At 44.1% G+C, this 16503-nt stretch overlaps 1 protein-coding gene across 5 annotated transcripts in view; it reads right to left on the bottom strand.

Moving 5' to 3' along the window:
- Positions 1 to 16503, bottom strand: part of LOC120951310 (peripheral plasma membrane protein CASK) — a 192946-nt gene that overhangs the window by 100138 nt on the left and 76305 nt on the right. The window contains exon 1 of one of the 5 annotated variants that reach the window (XM_040369966.2): positions 5622 to 5929. The exons of 3 other annotated variants lie outside the window; for them this stretch is intronic. The gene's annotated coding sequence lies outside the window, so the exon portion shown is untranslated. Of the gene's footprint in view, positions 1 to 5621; positions 5930 to 16503 lie in introns of those variants that run through there. One more of the 5 variants, XM_040369967.2, reaches the window with a different exon arrangement.

The following is a 16503-nucleotide window of genomic DNA, read 5'->3' on the forward strand; positions in this document are numbered from 1 at the left end:
CAAATATGTTCCTCTTTTCCCACCCATCCCCTCAGCTACCGCAACACATTTTCTGTTCGCTTTGGAATCGCTTTTCTATTCGAATCAACATGTCCACGCATCACAATTTCCCCGCGCCAATATTGAAACTGCTCGTTTCAATGTTTTCAATCCTTCTTTTTTCTCTCAAAAGAGCGGAAGTAGGTGAGACGGGAAGAATTGGCACACCAAAACGTCCTCAGTTTGTCAGTTCGCCTCCTCCAGCTACTCTTCCTCCTATATACTACTCGTTTGGCAGTAAGATAACATATGCCACAGGCGGTAACAGCTGCGTACACACGTACTGGCCTTCGATGCCAGTTTTATTGTCCCAAGTATCTTCCAAGACGCCTAATCCAAATACCTCGATCGCTCTCGCACAGACTAACGACGTTGCTCGACTAACCGAGCATGGTGCGTGAAGGGCAAAATGCCATAAGCGGTTCCGGTACCGCAAAAGACGTCGCGTATCGGTTCGAAGCAGGAAGTGCGACGGCGCTTTAAGTGATCAGGGCTCCACCGTCCTCCTTCGGAGCTCGGGGTTGACCATCACTCGTTAACCTGCTCGTCTCTATTCTAACCGCCCGTTTGGACGATGCTTTGGTCCTTCTGGTCGGCCGAAAAGGCCCCTCTGTACAAACCGAAACACGCTCTGATGGGAAAGTAAACACGGTTCACTGTATAAGTTCAAACAGAGCTAAATTGGAAAATAAATAGCGCCAACGAAACGGAGGATAATATGCTTCACGGTGGAGCAAATTTTGGATATCATGAAACACCACACGGGTGGGTGAAGGGAAGACGTGCCTCCTGTGGCTAGTATAATATTTCCAGGCTCGGCATGATGTCATCGCTGCACTGCTAAAGCGTTCTTGCAGCGGGGAACATCATCATTTTCTGATTTTTCTGTACATCCACTGCCAAAGACTACCGGACAGATTGTGTGAATAAAATAATGTCGAGCTTTCATTTGCAGCGGTTTACAAATCAAATCATTATTAACGGTACAGAAGAAACAAAAACATACTATCGTAGGCCACTCTGGAAAACCCGTTTGAAGTTTTACCCAGCAGATTCAATTGAAAAAATGCACGCTGCTCGACTGCTGCGAAGATCAAAGAATTGATTCATGGGAAACAATCCTCAACGAACATTGTCACAAATGATGTAAGGACGGGCAAAGAAAACATAAAACCAAACCTTAAATAAGCACAATTTTCTATACTAGAAAGCTTTATTATTCGAAATATTTCACATAAAATTACTAAAAATCTTCACAGCCCCACATTCATCATACTCGAAGTAACCCCACACACGTGCACACCCACACTTTGGCGGTTCGTGGTTGATAGACAAAAGGTATCCCCCCTTGAGCCGCCCAAGAAGATTATACGTTGAGTAGTTTCTTCAAGCCGAGCGAAAGGCTTATGCTAAGAATGGCAAATATGCGAATGGATGCGGAAAACAAACAGCCCCCACACTAACATCAACTGCGATAGGCCTGGGAAATGGGCAGGAAAAACAAACACCCACCGACACGTCTTGTTGCTCGCGCGGCCCTTTCATGCAAACACGCTCGGGAAACCTTCCCAGCTTTACAATATTGCACAGGGATGTTAAATTTATTTGCTTTTAATCCTGCTTGGAGGGGTTCGAACAGGTTCGATTCGGTTGTGTAACGTGGTTTGGGGTTTTTAATGGCTTCTGCACCGTGTGTTCAACCCACTGGCGGCCTATCGGGGAATGACTGGCAGATCCTAACCTGCCTTGGAGGACGTTCGTTCAGCGGTAAGTGTCCGTGATCGAGGGTGAACCAGCAGCATGTGGTAACAGAAACTAAAACGATTAATATTTGTCGTGTGTTGCGATATGTTCAGACAATTAAATCGGAGCTTTTTCGTAAATTTGTGGGAAACTTTATCCATTTTCCCACATATGAGACTCGATGGTTTCTCTCTTTACTTTGTTAAAACCAGGCATTTTTCAACATATTTCCTAGTATTTCTATCCTGGCTTTCTTTCACAGCGAATATTGCGGCGTTACAAACAGAATTTTTCGCTTTTTTGTAATTGTACCCCTTATTTGTAATAGTACCACACTACTACTCTGGCTACGGGAGAAAGACCCGAATGGGAATCAATTGCGTTCGACTTTGCAGAAAATGCTGCGTCTTATTAAAAACTATCCGGCTGTCCTGAATTGTACGTTATTATTAATTAACAAAACTGTATTCCTTCACTCTCTGGATGCAATTTCATTCTTGCTCGTACATTACACTCCAACGTGCCCAAAACCTTTTGGTCAAGCACATACATGTAGTTTTGTAAAATCATCCCATGTCAAATGTGAAAGATCTCATCCCAAACATCTGTGTGCCTAACCCTTTTTATTGTACCTTCCGAAAGGGAACAGAAAATTTAGATACGACCCTTATCCTGCCGCTTAAGATATCTACCTTTCCTAGATCGCAAGACCACCTGCATGCTTATTTCCGCACTTTGCTAATCATACTTGCTAATGCGTATGTTTTTTTAATTCCAAAATACATTGTTTCTTCCAGTTCGGACCTACACTAACGGAAGATCAAAAATACAGACAGCCTACTTTCTTACAATTGCCACCTACGTTCGCTTAAGAAAATAAACGAAATGAAAGCCTCCAACGTTTGCCCCAGCACGCCCTCGAGGATCCCATAGCCCATTGCTTACAGCACACCCAAACCTGTGCCTCTGTTTTTATAAGAATGGTAGACTAAAAGGCACCAGCCGGGGCTTATTGATTCAGGATCAAAAGCATTCGAGTGTCATGCAAGCCAAATTTGTAATGTACAACCACGCATTCCCGAAAGGCGTCCGTGTTTCTAGGACCATTGCGTGAGTCATGGTTTACGTACAAACGCAGAAACGGTCCATTATGAGGAAAACTGAAGTATCATCCACTTTGTGCCTTATAGGAAATGAAACCAGCACGGGCGACAGAAAAAAATCAAGCTTCAGGCGTGTGTGCTGTGCAACATCGCGCCAGGCACACCTTCTGCTTAGGCTTGGTTTGGCTTGGCTTAAAGGTGTTCGTTAATCATGCCAGAGGAGAAAATGAAAATAAAAACACACAAACTCGCAGCAGCACAGTACAGTATCATCGTTCTTGGGGGCAGGTTGAATAATAAAATAAAAATATGAATATTACACCCACGGGGTCAGTTTTGTAACCTGCATAACCCTAAAAGGTGGACGCAACTTGTCGTACCAAGCCAGGATTATGCGAGCTATACGGTTTCCGCAGAATGGTAGCAGACGGTAGAAAGAACTCAAAAGCACAACCAAAAACAATTCCTCGGTGATATGAAATTCTCATGGCCCTGTACCTTTTTTCCAATACCACAGAAATGGCGACCGACGCTTTTTGTAGGTTTAGTATACCACACAAAAAATTTGCTCGAATGAACAGACCCAAAAAGTCTCAGAATGTTCTAGAAAAATATTCAGAGCCTGATCTTATAAGCTCACTTTAATCAAGGGAATTGTCTCACTGTCAATAAAAACACCGAAAGGCTTCTAGAAACAAACATTAATCATCATCACACGTCGCTCGAAACCGCGACCAGCTAATTAAGTTTCAATTTCCACGGATTGAATAACGAAAGAAAGACGCACGCCCGTACACGTCGCTCATATCGTCATTGTCACCTCCGCATGCGAGTCGTGCGGGTGACGTGTCCTTTTCTCGGGAGGACATTTTTTGTCTTCGCCCGTCGGCTTCTTTTGCCGTCAACATTCAACGCACATTCGAAAAAGTTACACGATTATCCCTTAACAAGCTTTTTATTCGCTGCTGCGCTGGAAAGGAGAAGATCTAGAGTGTTCCAGCCGTCTCCACGATGAAGATGATTGGAAACGGTTCACTGGTTAGCGGGATCCACCATGGCGAACCCCTATCGCCGTCTCACAAACCACACGTGCAAGCTTTCGGAAAAGTTTAATTGATAAGGCAAATGTGTTCTGTCCGCCGTAACGACTTCATGCGTGATGTTTTACGTGAGGGAATTGGCCATGTTATTCCCTTCCCCTCGAAAACCCAACCCTTGCCATCTTCACAAACGCAGAGCAAAGAAACAAGTTGGCGGAGCAAAAGTTCGTAAACGATTCTTTTCTCTAAGCTTGCGGCGTTTTGTTTTTCTTTTCTACACAATCACCATACCACCAACATATTACACATATACACACACTTCACAGCACACACCCTCACACAAACACACACACACATGCACGCGTACATATATTCGAAACTGTTTCCCACAACCACACACTAACGGCTGTTCCTTACGGGTGGGGATGGGAGGCGCCATGGCCAAACCTTTGTACCTTTGGCGGGTTTCGGTGCGGTTTTTCGGTTAGGTTCTCTCTTTTTTTTTAACGGAAACTTTTTCCCACAACGGCATACGAGGCAGAAGAGTTTGCCTTTTGCCATGTTACTGTTGTTCTTCCATTTTTGTTGGTTTTCCACACAATATGTCCTGGTGCTCGCGCACGCACAAAAACATAAATTCACAGACACCCTTCCTGCCGCTGCTTTGCCGTCGTGTGGTTTTGAGTGGCTGTTTGAGTTTACTTTTCACTTGAGCTTCACAGACAGAGTCGAATGCTTCGTATGCGATTTTTTACCCCTTACCCCTAGGCCAGTGAATGAACATTCGCGCAAAACAACAAAATTTCGCGAAAAACACACATCCACTTTCACAAACAGTTAAGGAAATTTCCAATTTGCATTAGCTCTCGTTGTGCTCGCAGTTTGTGCGCTCTCAGTTTTTCCAAACCCCGTCAGCATATCTCATGCCAATCCTGATTCAGGCTCTCTTTCTCTCGCTCTCTCTTTCAAAGGAAGATCCATTCGTTTTCCATACGCTCTATCGCTCCTTTTTTTCCTTAACAATTCTGGATCTTAGCAGCTCGCGTACATTGTTGCGCAAAATTATGATCTATGCTATCCACGAACTCGTTTTGACTAACACGTTTAACATAGTCTATGGACAGTAAGTTTTTGGGGCCCGAAAAACTCAAACACCCAAGCACAGTATAGTCACCGTTCACTCGCTGCTGTCTAATCGCTTACAAAAACCCGTGCACTGGGAGGCTGAGCGAGATCCACAAACACACTGACTTTGCTTCAAGAGAAAAGCACGCTGCTGGATGGCTTTTCCAATTCACGCGACTTTTTTCTCCCATTTCCACCCCGAACGGAAGACGATGGCGCCACGGTAAGCACCGTACAAATACAAACGAAGCACGAAGCAGCGCACCAACACTGACGAACAACAGACGCACATCTGATGTCTTTACGTGCGGCATTCTGCCGACGGTTTCTCTCGATTGGAAGAGAAAACAGACCTTTCCGTGGTACCGTGTACGCCGAGCAGTGCAAAGATGTGATCAACAGCGATGTAATTATTTGTAATGCGTGTTGAATGCATCGGTAGGCATCAACAATCCCTACGCTCCTATCGTTGAAAAGAAAATGTATGTATTTGTTTGGAAAATCCCGGAAACTAAACCTAATCATTCTAGTCGTTCCGTCGCTAAAACTCGATCGCTTATAATTCGCTCACCGATATCCCTCCATCACAGAAACGTTACCAATTGCTGCATCTATCAATCAGTAAACCGGTATTAAAGCACGCGTTTGGTGTTGCAAATCGAAGAAGAAAAAAAAACAGAGGCTAAAACTGAAACACGAAAAACTAAAAAAACTGGAAGTACACTTTTCGGTTGCGGACACAATATGCAATGCTAGTGGAGTGTGTCTAATGCTTGCACCCTTTCGGTTGAAGGGCATCCGTTCAACTGATGCTGGTGCGCGTTCTGGATGCGAAAGAATCCCTAGGACCATCGCCGCAGCCGTCGTCGTGTGCCACCTCCGCGACGAAGCCCTCCTGCGACTATCTACGCACACAACACGTAACACAAGGTATTGCAAACTAACGCTCACACACAAACACACAGCGCAGCAAGAACGCGCGCGCCACAGACGTTCGAAAGAGGGGGGGAGGGGGGAGGGGGGATGGCCCAAAGGGGGAACGAGCGCACACCAAACAACAACCGTACACACAACAATACCGAGGTACACCGTGCGTCCTCCTGGTAGGCCGACTGGCTGTGGGATGCTGCGCTCGTGTCGCGCTGCTGCGTACCGAATGGGAAACTGGCCACCGTTTGCTGCGAGAAATTCGGGAAGCTCGTTCAGCATCTCCCGCGGATGACCCGAGCACGCCACGAACGACCGCACTCGGGACGCTGGTCTCCCGAGCGGACGGTTGGCGCAGACTCCAGACTCCAGGATGCGTGTTGACATGGGAGCAAACCATCGTCATCACCGTCATTAGCGTCGTCATCAGCAGGGGTAGCTGGTGAGCAGCAGACCAGTGCTAGGTGAATGTGTGACCTGTTAGTCAACGCGCTCAGGCATTGTCCTGTTCACGGAGAGCAAAATCAATTCCCACGCAGAAATCTTTATACACACGCACACACTAGCATTCGGCCAGCATCCAGCAGGAAATGGAGAGACTTTCTCCGAAATTGCTCCCACAGCGAGGCTCTTTCAAAGTCCTTCAACACGCACACACAAGCAATGAATTTCCATATCACACACACACGTGAATCCTTTCGAGAGCGTCCCAATGCATACCAGTGTTTGCTTTAGTATTGGCATTTCTTCTCCTTCCGCCTTATCGTTCCCTCGGTTCGTTGCTTTGAGCGAAAGCACACGAAAATGTTACCTAGACGACAGGGATGGTGCTGAGAGCGTTGGTCTGGTTGGATCCTGCGCACCAGCATCCGGGAGATGGTCTCTCCAAACACACATATCTTTGCGAGATGCAGAATTTTCCTCCACCAACATGGGGAACACGTCGTCGTCATGTGCTCTGGGCTCCGCAAGTAAATCTTTCCACACGAACTGCTCATCATCATCATCAGTAGCACCACCATCACCATCACCAATGCCTACAGGTCATCGTCATGACCGAGCATCATCATCGCATCACTCGCGAGCAAAAGCTCCGAAGTGGTATAGTCACTTGATGGGTAGGTTCTGTAAGTTCGATTCCATAGTCGTTTCGAAACTAGTTCACCAATACCAGCGCACCAAACTGAAAAGGTAATACTGCTCACAAGCAGCAAGGGATGTAAGCTTGAGCTCCTAATGTGACAGACGTGTGGCCGGTACGCTTCCAACGGGCTTACAGGTGGCGAAGCGGCGGGCCTATTAAGTATGTCTCATTTTTGCTTCTTTTTTCACTTAAAATTATTACTTCCATGCATGGCACTAATCTGAACTGGAATATTTTTTTATACTACCATGTACATCAATATGTTGCAGAAAATATTACATAAACAATAATTTAACAATCCTAATAAAACATTCTCACCCTCTCCCAGTGCTGCCACGGTGCTTTATTTCCAATTCTTAACAGCTGATTGCATAGCTGCAGGCGCACCAGGCGGTACACAGCGGCGGTACTCATTTTATTCGATCCACTGCACTCGTCCGTCAGAAAGCACGCTATATTGTGACAATCGTACACGGAAGAGCATCAAAATCCTCCAGCACTATAGCACAATTTCCGGTCCAGCTATACACGTGCGAAACAATACTGCAGTGAACACGGCTGGGACAATGCAGAGCGCCTACCCAGGTTTATGCTGCTGCTGCTGGCACAAATAAATTGTGCCCCAAATACCGTCGTTGAGCTGCCGGAGCGTAAATGACTGGAAGGGTGTAGAAGGCAGCAAAACAAACAAATCGCAAACAAAACAAATCGGGCGTGTCTCGGGCAGGAAAAACGGGGAAACAACCAGCAAATTTCTCCATTGTCACGTGCGCCACGGATCGATTAATTGGTATGATTTAAAGCAAAGGCAAAAAACAAGCGAAGGAAGGATTGTTTCAGTAAGAAATAAAACCTAATTGTCATGGCTAATCATGTTGCTTGCAAAGCCGACACATATACTCACAGGTGAACACAGTTGTTGCCGTGCTTTGAAGAACGATATGTCGATACCGTACTTCACTTTCCCGCAAGGCGTGTTAGTTAAACGACAGCAGGGCCAAATAAAACAAAAGACCGAAAAGAATCATGGCAAGCTGTCATAACGGCACACCTTCCCACACGCGCTCCGTTGCCGCAACATAAACGCTACGGTCACACATACACACCTACACGTACAAAATCGATAAACAGAGCCTACCGCAGCGCCAAGATGACACGGTGCTGATGGGCCCTTTGAGTGGAATTAAAACAACTAGAGACGGAACGTGATTCAACAGGCAACACCATCGCCAGTATCCGCCCTACGTTCCTCCCGCTATCGATGTAAATGCTTCTTCTCGTGTTTCTTATATTCGCTTGTTGGAAGCTCATGCTGCCATACACCTATCGCTGGGCCCCACCCTACACTACCTCTTCGCAGCGAAACTGAAACGATGCTAGAGAAAACAGACACCGTCAATCATGTAGCCACAAGCAACCCAAACCTCCGGGTGAACAGATAAGAAAACCGGGAATTACTTTGCTACCCACACACACACACAACAACAACATATACACATCGTGCCTTTGCCAACACTTCCACCCTTTATCTCCCTCAAGCATGGTTTTCACTACCCGTTCCTGCACAGCCCACATTTTCGCCCAACTTTTGGTACTTCTAATTTGCCCACGTGGTTAAGCGAAAGAATGAAATAGCACGCTACCGTACAAACTGCGAGCCAAAGTGAAAGCCATCCCACTCCCAACGACAGTCGCTAATACACAGAAAAAAAAACAGCCGAACTTTGTACCAGCATACCCTTTCTCCACCACACGCTAGCTAGCATAAAAAACTGGTACTGCCACTTTTCCTAACGCTAACAATCCATTTATGAAATGAGCGACGTTTGTTCGCCACCTAACGTCACAACATTAAACGAACATTATTATCCTTCATTATGGGGAGTTATTTAAGTCATAATTCTGCCCATCTTCCAAGGCCCAGACCCCCACGTCACACTCCCTCCCACCATCAGATTACCCGTGTGGCGAAAGCCTGTCAAACCCATAAGCACGCGCGACTTTCGTATCCTTTCGCTCCTCGCTAAACCCGCGTGCGTCCCTTGCTTCGCGCGGATGGAGGGATTGCGCGAGGGGGGCCCGACACGAAAATCCATCAGAAGCTACTCAACCTTCCAAGATGCTACTGCTGCTCACGACGACAACGGGATGGCGCAACGGCGGCAAGCGAGGCCTTGAAGGGTATTTTATTCGCGTCTTTGTCGTGCACATCGCATCAGTAACGGAAGACACTGGTTGGCCGCCTCAAAATGGGTGTACTTCGACTTTTTTGATGGTTTTTAAATGATCACAACACAGGGCTTGCCAACGACGCCTACACATCATGACTTACACTGCGGGCACACACACACATACATATCCACACATTCCAAAACAAGCCTTGTCGTTACGTTTCGGGATAAGATAATGAGCATTTTTGTGATCGAATTTTTGCTGTGAGGTTACGCACACACACGCACACGCACTGACTAATCGAGCTTCCGCGGTTTCACTTTCGTTTTTGCCGTCACCGTTACATGGTCTAACCTTTACCATCGTGTTAGATAAAACGCCAAAACGTCATACAACGTCAAAAGCGGCAAAGATGCGAAAGGCGCTATCACCAGGCGTCTCCATCGCGCCCGGTTATGTGATTTTTTGCCATCCTACCGACTTTTGCACAACAATTTGATCGGGCGGAAGGAGAGAAGCTTTCTTTAAAGCGTAATTACTGTTTCATTGATTTTGATCCGTGCTTTCGACGCTTTATTCACTCTCCCCTTACCGATAGAGGCCAGCGACACTTGATACAGAGCATCATGTTTTAGGATTAGAGGAAAACGGGTCGTCTTTTTTCCCAGATATAACCCCCCCAACGTCTGGCCCGCCTGGCTTATTTCAGCAGAAATGCGGCAGTGCACATCCGGTGGCACCAGCTTTCCTTCCTAGCACACTCGCCCGCACTTTTCACACTTTGTTCCGTACGCACAGCCACTCTGGTTAGGCGTTTTACGATCGACTCTCTTCGCGGGTGCTTCGTACCGGGCTAAAACCTTCGGCACCGGCAACAGTTTACAAGCCATCTTAAGTGCTCGAATTTGTTGCGCAACCAAAACCATTATAAACTGATTGAAATTTAATGAAGTCTAAACAAACTACAAACCACCCCAGCCCGTTTTCTTCGGTTCACCAAGCGAGCAGCACTTGACGAAGGGGGCTCAAAGTCGTTTTGCTGAGCGCATTTACCGACTGCTGGAACCATAATATCCGCGTGTTTGTTACTCGCTTTGATGTTTGGTGAGTGTGTTCCGGGCAAATCGAGCAACATTTGACTGCGATCTTCTTATGTCATTTTTTGTTGGCCATGAATGTATTTACTTATGCCACTCGAGGATCTTCCTTGTTTGGTTCGAGTTAAGATGTTGTTTGTGCGTATTTTTAATCAATCACCCGCCTTTTCTGTCAACAAAACGTAGCATACGTGCTATCAGTGTTAAGTAATTGGGGTTATTAGATTAATTAAGAGGCTGTCACTGTGGTATTAGCTGTTAGCATTAATATGCGAATTAAATGATGCAAATTCTGACAGAAATAAATCTTAAAGTAAAAAAAATATTTAGATGCATTTTTATGGTATTGCATGTCATGAAACGTGACTTATTAGCCGCAAATTTCTCATTGCAAAAATTGATGGAATAGTTTACACAAATACATCTAAGAGTAACGATTATGTCTTAAACAGAAACAGTGCACAGAAACGATTCTTATGGAAATATACACCTTAAAGATTAAAAAGCTAGTACAAAAGCTTAACGGATATTATTCGCTTTAATCAATGTACAGATTGTTTTCATCTTTTAAGCTGTAAATTTCTGCTTTATACATTGTGACCCTCTTCCAAGTAGCTTCTTTATTCAGCAACGAAAATGAATATATTTTATTCATCTCTTTAAACAGCACACTCGACACAACACAAGAAAGTGCCTAAAACTAGACCACTAACTCAGCCCCAAACAACCATCACAGTATGTCCACACAGACACCACACCACAAACTATACCCTCGCGAGATGGGTCCGTGCTCATAAACATGTGTTTATGTCCCATTCAAGCAAATCGTCGTAAAACTGACGCATTAAGCGCGGTTTTTAGCTATCCTTTAGGCAAATTGCAACTGCACACACGGACAACCACTGCCTCTCGGTCATGACGAACGAGGACGGTGGGATGGTGGCCGGCAGTGAGGAAGAAACAAATCTGATCCAACAATCCCACACTCGCACGTAACTATGCTTCCGAGCTAACACAAGCTAAGTGTACTTAAAGCAGGCCAATCAAGAACAAAGGGCTACTTTTTCCCCATGGAGCAGAAATAATGCTTCACTAGTCATTCACAAGGCCGAAATGAAAGAATGCTTCTTCAAATGAGCCATATAGCATTACTTGAGAACGGTTGCTGTTACCTTACACTCAGATTTTGAGAGGCTACATTCTGGTTGGACAGTAGAGCTGTACGAGGAGTGTGCAGATATTTAATTAAATAATGCAGAGGGAGAAAATAAAGTAAAGCACACAGCATATCACACAGTACCGGGATTATTGTGCCAGAATGATAAGTTACAGTGCTAAAAAAATATATCAAAGAAAGTGCTGCTAATGCTTGGACGGAATGAATGAAGGATTTGTTCAGACAAAAACCTTTAACTTCACACCGGTGAGCTTCTAGATGAACAATGACATACACAGTGATGATGGTCTGAAAATTGATTTCAATCGAGTACAGATTGGTTCATGACGAAATAAATACCTGGCTGCATAGATGTCTGATCTCTTTTTCAAGAAACAGATCCATGACTGGAGTTTGCGTACTCTTACCTGCAAATAAAGAGAATACAACATACATTTGAATGAAGTAAATCTATAGAGAAAGATCGGATATGCATCAGTGCACTGATGGATGGCAGAATGGATGTAATTGGGCAAGCGAGCAAAACGGTTGTCCCTCGGATGGGTCAGACTCTCGAGTCGGTTTAATCGATAAGAATGTTTCCACCCTGCTACATGGATCATTTTTTACGACCGTACAAGAAAAAAACACTCACATTCGAAAACTCTCTGCAATACGTTTTTGCATCTCAAACAATCTCCCTGAACACGATACATCCCAGGCCTTGCCCATTCCAAAAGGACAGATAATCCTGTAACGATTTTGCTACCGTTCTAAAAATACATCACAAAAATATTGTTTCTCCATTCAGGTTCTGGCCCACGGCAGCTCCGTGCATCCATGGCACAATCCCGGCCATTCGACTTCGTTTGGTCAGACGACTCGTTCGACAAGCTGCTTAAGCAGTGATGGATCCGGGTTCTTCAATTTTATTGCTTCAAATTGCTGTTCACAGTAAGAGGGCGTACAATGCATCTGCTTCTCGTCTCAGCGCCAGCGAGATTTATTATTGTTACAATGTAGAAGCGGACAACAAGACACCGTGTAGAGTCGTGCCCGCATCTGCAGCACAGATGCGGGATTGAGCGTGGTGGCCATGGGGAGCAACAACAAAAAAGCTATACTTCAATAGATAGTGCTTCTTCGATTCGCCGCAACTCGGAAGCGGGCTGAAGTGAAATCAGCAGACAAACAATATGGAGAAAAATCGGTTCCTATCTTTGCAGCTATCCAACCAAAAAGAAGGAAGCGTGTATAGCGGTACGCAAACCTCGCAAATGCTCGGGAGGCTAGGCTAACAAAAACCGAATGAAAGAATCCCACCAGTTCGCGTACTACACGATACAACGCTTGCTTCGTTCGGATTCACTTTGGCTCGATAAACTTACTATTTGCAAGCAGTTTTCTCGATTAAGATGATTTCCAATTGGGATTTGAAGACATAGTTTCTTCCTACTTCGAGTGTTTGTGTTTTTAGTTTGGCCTTATCTCTTAACGTATGCTTCGTCTCTTACTCAATTCAATTCGTCCTCAGGAAAGGTTTTCTTCAACGGTATAGAGTATCTTGTAGCGATGAAGATTTTTTGAATTCCTTTTAATCCTGGACGCAATCCAGAAAACAAGCTGTCATACTTTGTCTTATTACATTGACTAAGCATGTTGCAAATGCGCAAGTTGTGCAAGTGATTACTTTACAAGCAATATTGATTATTGTTGTTAACGAGTTTTTTTTTCATGTGAACAATTACCAGAACATAAAGGCCTTACTTATAAGATATAGCTAATCTGTTTACTGGTTTAGAATAAAGCCCTGCCTACTGCTGCGCTTCACACACAAGTTGACACAAACTCTTCCATCTTCTGCTTAGTTTGCAGTGGTACTGTGTACCGGTAAGCGTCGGAGCAGCGTCTCGAAGCCGTTCAAATATTAATCACTAAATTTTGCCAATTTACGTGCGGCTTTTCATTAATAATGAACTGTTGTGCATAATAAATCACTGCATCTCGTTAGCTGCACATTCCACCGTTCGTACGAGCGTTCTAGAAACACACATTTGGTTCAGTTGCACATCCATCAAGGCTTTTGACTGGGATAGCCACCTGACCCTGGTGCAGTAGGAGCAGATCATTACACGGAGAAGTACTCTACCGTTATGTGTTGCAACGAACTCTAATTAAGCCACGCTCCAAGAGTGTTCCTTCTGATTTCAAATTATTCATTTCACATAGTTTAACTTGCAGCAAAGCTCCATATCGGAAAGATATCGCGTATACCTTTCAAATGCTATGCTTATGCTTTATTTGCGCACCATTTCCATTTTTGCGATACTTCTCCGTGCGTCACTAACCTGTGCAAATATGTTGATATTAATTCAATTTCGTTACAAGTTTGCTATACAAATTCAATCAACACTGAAGAGCTTTAAACAACTAAAAACTATTTCTACTTTCAATTATACGGTTTCCATGTTAGCAGGATGGCAATTTATTACTGTTGCTTGGTACCCAGACCGAGCAAGACGTACAGACTTCAACAACTTTGTCGTCTGTCTGAGCGTAGCTGAACTTAACCTTGCTTCGCTTACGCGCTGAAGTTTTCCAGTAGAACGTTTTCGAGGCATTGTGGATCTTCACAAATTAACTGCAAATAAAAAAAAAAACGCACCTCAAAGCGCAAACCATATAATTGCAGCATCGGAAAGAAACACCACCAACGATTGCCCAGAATGTCATCAGCACCATTCGACCTAAAAATCCCACGTCGTCAACGAACAATATGAAGGGCGCCAAGTTCAACTCGCACAACCCACGAATGCTTTATGCTTTATATTGCTCGAGCATAACTTATTTCATATTTAAGTTCACGATACAAGGTTTAGCCATACGTTGGACTGCCAACTACAGCTTCCTTTCACTTCCTTTACGTGTGCACTTGCTTTTTAATCTGCCCTTTTCTGCTCAACTACAGCGAAGCTTCGTGCCCCAAGACACACGACCACATTAACGAGCTTAAGTAATGCCAAACACCACAACGAAAGGTTGTCATCGTGATGAGCGCTTTCCTGGCATTCTGAACAGAAATGCGTGGCACAACGATACGCTTTTTCTTCGATAAAAGTTTCATAATGTTAATCCGTTCTTTGATTTCTGCATAGTGTTTTACCTTGTTACACGTATGCTGGTGTGGTCATAGTAACGCGAGAGGGTTTTAAATAACTTTTACTCAATATTATGCACAACCAACAGGGTTCCCTTAGACAATACTTGCTGAAGCTTTACTTTTTCCAGCATTTCGACATCATGACGGTGCTCTTCTTTCGAGGAACCATATCATTTCATTCATAGAAAGAATATTGCAATATTCAAATGCAAACCATTTCTTCGTTTTTCATCATCATCATCACCATCATCATCGTAGTCGTCACCATAATCAACACACCGTCGCATCACACAGTCACCTTATTATCATCTTAGTACGCTCGCTTCTTTTTACACTACCTAGTACGCCACGAAATCAACAATAAAATTATGCATCCACCATTGGGGTTTGCTGTTTTTTTTGTAGCAGTATTTCTTCTTCAAAAAAGATCTACCAATCCGACCGGCAGCATTCGCAATAGTGCAAACTCAGCAAAAAATAACACTATTCCATAGGAAACCCCGGTACAAGGATTTCTAGTCCAGCTTCAAGAAGCATAGGATGCAGCAACGGTCATTCTTCTCAATCGATGTGGTGTGGTTAGCAACCACCGATGCTGTCTATTTTAGCCGCTCGTTTACCGTCGTCGAGGCAAATTTGCATATTTTTCCTGCCAGACTAAGGTCAAACGTTGCCGTTCGGTTGGCTGAATTGGTTAGAAAACGGGGTACGGAAAAAAAATGTGTGCAAAAGTCATTGCTATGGCTCTTGATGTTTTGAGCAACCGAAGAACAGTTCATGCATCTTTAGTGTTTTGTGGTCGTCTTTGACAACTACAAAATATGAACAAAATCTATTACGGTGCTCTCCGTTGAAGAATAATTACGTGCAGGTTTACCTATGTAAACATATTCATTATACAATAAAGAACAAGTTTTCTCCGGCACTTTTTCAAATCTAAGGCAAAGGCAGTTGAATGTGCTAGATGAATTGTGGTATCGTCGCATTTATTCAAATCTTAAATAAACATATGCTCATGCATATCAGCTAGAATGACTATCTCTCCCTGTGAAACTTATCCCTACCACACTCACAGAATCTACTACATGACAGATACATGCGAAAAGGAAATTAAATACACCACCTGAATCGATGACACTTTCCGCCTCGCTGTTCCGGACGGGGCAGAAGTGAAGGTACAACTGACAGTTGCACCTGTTGACAGCTCAACACACCCGTGTGCGTCTACATCTAGTTCCCATGTATGTACACCGATGGTCGGTACCTCGGATTCTACCCGACAGGTGCTAACATTATGTGTCAGTTTTTGTGGTTAGTGCACACTCACCAGAAGAGTAATCGGACGACCGGGAGAATGAGCTAGGTCTAGGGCTCCGAAGCCATCCCAAACCAATGAACACTTTAGAAAACAAATGCATGCCCATTTGACTCGGGTCTGGTGTACGTTTGGAATGGTAAAATATAAGAAATTGTAAATTGATTAACTGTCAGACAATGAAGCTGCCAGGTAAATCCTTGGTCTTTTAATGTATAATGAGAGCATTTTGTTTGCTTGAAATTTTTTCACAAAGTAGAAACATAACATAAATAAGATAGCAATAATAATATAATGTAGTATACTATAATATAACGAAAATGATATATTAAAAATAGGATAAAACATTCGTTGAATAAAACTTGACAATCGAGAAACAAAATTAACTTGTTGAACTCAAAATTCATAAAGCTTGTCATACTACAAATTACAAACAGAAACCTACTCCCTCAGAATAAAGCCCTAACAATTTACTTTCAATC

This window comes from Anopheles coluzzii, chromosome 2 (genome assembly GCF_943734685.1).
Source record: "Anopheles coluzzii chromosome 2, AcolN3, whole genome shotgun sequence".
Taxonomy (NCBI): Eukaryota; Metazoa; Arthropoda; class Insecta; order Diptera; family Culicidae; genus Anopheles; species Anopheles coluzzii.